Source organism: Perca fluviatilis, chromosome 21 (assembly GCF_010015445.1).
Source record: "Perca fluviatilis chromosome 21, GENO_Pfluv_1.0, whole genome shotgun sequence".
NCBI classification, from domain to species: domain Eukaryota; kingdom Metazoa; phylum Chordata; class Actinopteri; order Perciformes; family Percidae; genus Perca; species Perca fluviatilis.
The window spans coordinates 1194198-1199197 of NC_053132.1; the positions used below are offsets into that span (position 1 = coordinate 1194198).

General features: G+C 46.1%; 1 long non-coding RNA gene across 1 annotated transcript in view; it reads left to right on the top strand.

Moving 5' to 3' along the window:
* Window positions 1-4724: 4724 nt before the first annotated feature.
* LOC120551437 overlaps window positions 4725-5000 on the top strand; it is a 1252-nt gene continuing 976 nt past the window's right edge. The window contains exons 1-2 of the long non-coding RNA XR_005637874.1: window positions 4725-4775; window positions 4826-5000. The exon at window positions 4826-5000 is cut by the window's right edge and continues 976 nt beyond it. This is a non-coding gene — a long non-coding RNA (uncharacterized LOC120551437). The remainder of the gene's footprint in view (window positions 4776-4825) is intronic.

Below are 5000 nucleotides of genomic sequence, written 5' to 3' on the forward strand. Positions count from 1 at the left end.
CTCCAGCAACACAACCACTCCTGTTCTAAACACAGATTGGCTTTTTGCGACCCATTGACACGCCAATTTCTCCCTCGAGTTCAAATATTTCTACTCACGCAAATTCAAGACATACACATACAGAGACACACAGAGACACACACACACACACACACATACAGACACACACACATACATACAGAGACACACACACAGACAGACACACACACATACATACAGAGACACACACACACACACACACACATACAGAGACACACACACAGGCAGACAGATGCACACACACATACAAAGACACACACACAGACAGACACACACACAGAGAGACACACACACACAAACTCAGAGAGACACACACACCCATACAGAGACACACAGACGCATACACACACACACACACACACATACATACACGCATGCACACACAGACACCGACAGACAGAGACAGACACACACACACACAGACACACACGCACACACGCATGTTGAAAACATCTGAAAAAAACATTAGAAATTAAGTGAATTTGGCGTCCTCTCTCTGCGCGCCACGACTTCACATCTCTCGGCGTCTTTGCGTCGACTTCATAAGGAATCGCACCGAATCGGCGCTTCAGGCCTTGGTGTAAACACGCCACCAGAGGCCAGACCTTTACCCATGGACTGAATGAAAGGTTTATCGGTGTTTTTGCCCCAACTGCTCCTTCCAGGCAGCGCTGCCTGGAAGGAGCAGTTGGGGGCGAAAAACACCACTGAGCGAATGAAAGAGAAGGGAACGTATGTAAATGTAGCTCTCCCTGGACAAACGTTTGTACCCTTTTAGGAAACTTGGGAGGTACTTGTGTTTCCGAGTGTGTAATAAACCAGTGATTCCCGGCGTTGGGACGTCCCGACACACGGAGAGAAGAGCCCAACTTCCCCAATCATCTACAGTTCAAACACTGTCCCTTCTTCTCCGTCCGACTCCTCTACACTCCCAGAGAAATGTATTTGTGTTATAATTCTACTCTGATATCTTATTTTTATATATATATAAATATAAAAAGATATCAGAGTAGAATTTATATATATTATATATAAATATATCAAACATTAAGCTACGATACACACACACACAGAGGAACCATTCCTCCAGACACATCTGCTTCAAGCTACACAGCTACGTATGCTAACACACACACACACACACACACCCTGACAACAGACTCAACTCAGAGCGCTTGGTTTCACTACCCTGGGACGCCGGGCGGGCGGGGTTTAACACACGGACGGAGCACCCGCTCCAGTTTGGGGTTTATTGGTGCTTTTTTTTTTTTTTTGCCACAAAAACTTGGGGGAAAAAAAGTGACCAAAACGTGACGGGCTTTTAAAAGAATCGGGTCGGATACAAAACGTCACAAAAACACGACAGAAACTTCAACAACAACAAAAAGTGACTAAAATATCGTGAAAAAAACGACAAAATGAGACGATTTCTGATGAGGTCAGATACAAACACTGAGCGCCGTGTGTGTCTGTCTGTGTGTCTGTCTGTCTGTCTGTGTCTGTGTGTCTGTCTGTGTGTCTGTCTGTCTGTCTGTGTCTGTGTGTCTGTCTGTGTGTGTCTGTCTGTCTGTGTGTGTCTGTCTGTCTGTCTGTGTGTGTGTCTCTGTATCTGTGTGTGTGTGTGTGTCGGTCTGTCTGTGTGTGTGTGTGTGTGTGTCTGTCTGTCTGTCTGTGTGTCTCTGTGTGTGTCTGTCTGTCTGTCTGTCTGTGTGTGTCTCTGTGTCTGTCTGTCTGTCTGTCTGTGTGTGTCTGTCTGTCTGTCTGTGTGTGTCTGTCTGTGTCTGTCTGTCTGTCTGTGTGTGTCTGTCTGTCTGTGTGTGCGCCTTTGTTCGTAAAAAGTGCGAAACGACCCCGATTATCTGAGAGTAGAGTGGCGTTAGTTCGGCCTGTGGAGAATCTGATTGGCTGGTGACTTCAGGAGTCCACGCGCCGCGTTGGCCTGCTGACTTAAAGCCCAGGATGTGGCGCCCGTGCTCGATGAACACCGCGTGCAAAGGCTCTACGGTCCCTCTTGTTGGGTTTTTGGTGCTAAGCTAAGCTAAGCTAACTGTGGTGCTTCTCTACCAGCCGTTGTCTGATCGATCGCCAGCTCAACACGCTGTAAAGTCCACGCTTAAGACGCGTCCAGCGGAGACGGTTTAAAGTCCGCGCAGACGTCCGTAAAACGCCAACACAGGTCTGTGTTCACGCAGCGCTTTACGTCTGAAAGGCGCCAGAAAAAGACAAAGCAACGACCTAGTTCTGGTGCGTAACCCTAACCACACCGGGACCGTTTCACCGCGTTATCGCCAGGCTTAGAACGGCGAGCGCTGCCTTCTCTGGTTTAGATATGTGGACGTACAGTACAGGCCAAACGTTAGGACACACCTTCTCATTCAATGAGTTTCCTTTTTATTTTCATGACTATTTACATTGTAGATTCTCACTGAAGGCATCAAAACTATGAATGAACACATATGGAATTATGTACTTAAAAAAAAGTGTGAAATAACTGAAAACATGTCTTATATTTTAGATTCTTCAAAGTAGACACCCTTTGCTTTTTTATTAATAAGGGAAAAACTTCCACTAATGAACCCTGACAAAGCACACCTGTGAAAGTAAAACCATTTCAGGTGACTACCTCATGAAGCTCATTGAGAGAACACCAAGGGTTTGCAGAGTTATCAAAAAAAGCAAAGGGTGTCTACTTTGAAGAATCTAAAATATAAGACATGTTTTCAGTTATTTCACACTTGTTTGTTAAGTACATAATTCCATATGTGTTCATTCATAGTTTTGATGCCTTCAGTGAGAATCTACAATGTAAATAGTCATGAAAATAAAAAGGAAACACATTGAATGAGAAGGTGTGTCCAAACTTTTGGCCTGTACTGTATTTCCTGTGGCTGATTTCTGAATGTTTAGTTCCTCTTGCTGCCAGACCGGTGCTGCCAGGCCGGTGCTGCCAGACCGGTGCTGCCAGACCGGTGCTGCCAGGCCGGTGCTGCCAGGCCGGTGCTGCGTGTCTCCAACGCTCTCAGACATCTCCAGACCTCGGCGTTAAAGCCCTTGAGCGTGTGATAGGCAGGGCTGTGCTCGATTGAAGAACTTCTGAGTCGACTAACACTCATTCAGTTGTACCGACTAATCGATTAGTTGATTTAATCGACAGATCTGTAAATCTGAGTTTCTCCACTAAGAGTCCTGCTAAAGCACCACTTTAATTCTTGTGTTTACCAGAGAGGTGCTCGTATGGTTCTTGGTAATAAGTCATTCAGCATGAAAACAGCCTCAGACATGACTAATGGAGTACAGAGATCTAAGCTGACTAAGACCAGAACCACCGATTAGTCCACTAATCCACTAAGAGGGAGCAGCTCTAGTAATAGAGCTGCTCGATTATGGAAAAAATATAATCACGATTATTTCGGTCAATATTGAAATCACGATAATTGAACACGATTACTCGTTGACTTCTAGAAAGATGTTGCAATTATTGAACTTAAAAAAACAGTGGAAAAATTTGCCTTAATACTTTTCCTATTTATTTTTTCATTCAGAACGAGAGAAAATCAGAGTTTACTGCAAAACGTAATGAGCTAAATAATTGTTTCTCTCGATGATTCTGTTTTTGTGATCGTTGGGAGCCGAAATCATCATCCCGGTTAAATTTCGATTAATTGCACAGCCCTAACCGCAGGCGGCGCTGATCTGTATTGCCGCCCAAAACATGAAAACCGGCAGCTGATTGGACGAACGTGTCACGTGGGTCTGGCTGCTCCCTGACCATCATGGCGGCTCGTTCAGAATCCGATATCTCATATTGGACTAAAATAGTTCACCGACACGTGTTTCTGAAAACATCTGAAGAGAGAAACAGGCCGTGCAGCAGCTGAATCTGTCTTCATCTCAGATCAGCTAAGGTCAGTTTAGAAGATCTTCCTCAGAGTTTGAGAGACTCTAGTCGCCTCATTCTGCTCCCCATTTCCGGGTTAGCTCTCCACCAATCAGATGGGTCATAGAGTCCGACTGCCCGCCCTCTGACGCAACCTCGGTGTGTCGACGCCTTTACACAACCGGTGGTAGCATTAGGGGTGGAAATCACCACGCCATGTGTCCATTCTTTGCACCACGATACGGTATTTACTGATATCTTAAATTAGGGATGCACTGAATCCAGATTTTTGGGTTTTCGGCTGAGTCCTGAACCCCCTGGTTGAGATGGTGCTGACTCCTCCTCCCATCCTCAGCCCATGAACCCAGTAAACTCATGAATGAAGTAAACAGGGACTGTCCTTCCTTTGCTGTACCTGAAGTTGCTGCATTCTGGCTGCTGTCTGGAGATTCCTTCGTGCACAACTCGTATTCTTCCAGATGTTTCAGACCAGATGTTGTAACAGCGGCCATGTTGTGTATAGTTTAGGGTCCTCGCCACCACCAGACCAATCAGCATTGAACAGATTGAACATGTAGCTGGACTTGAATGGTCTTCTTTTGACTGAAAGTTCTGCCAAACTACACAGCCCACTGCTCATCAGTTCCATGTCCACTTTCTCACAGCCTGCCGCTCCACCTACGTAAACACCTTCCCCACAACGCCGTCACTATGGCGCACCAGCGCCGAGTACAGCTAGGGTCTCCCTGGGAATAACTTAAAGTTCAGCAGAAACCAGAACCCGCACCAAATAAGCCAATCAACCAATATTCAGTGCATCCCTGATATTAAAGTCTGTCTCGATATGATTTCAATTCAGGTGCCTCTGATTGGTCCTCCTTCAGGTGCTTCTGATTGGTCCTCCTTCAGGTGCCTCTGATTGGTCCTCCTTCAGGTGCTTCTGATTGGTCCTCCTTCAGGTGCTTCTGATTGGTCCTCCTTCAGGTGCCTCTGATTGGTCCTCCTTCAGGTGCCTCTGATTGGTCCTCCTTCAGGTGCTTCTGATTGGTCCTCCTTCAGGTGCTTCTGATTGGTCCTCCTTCAG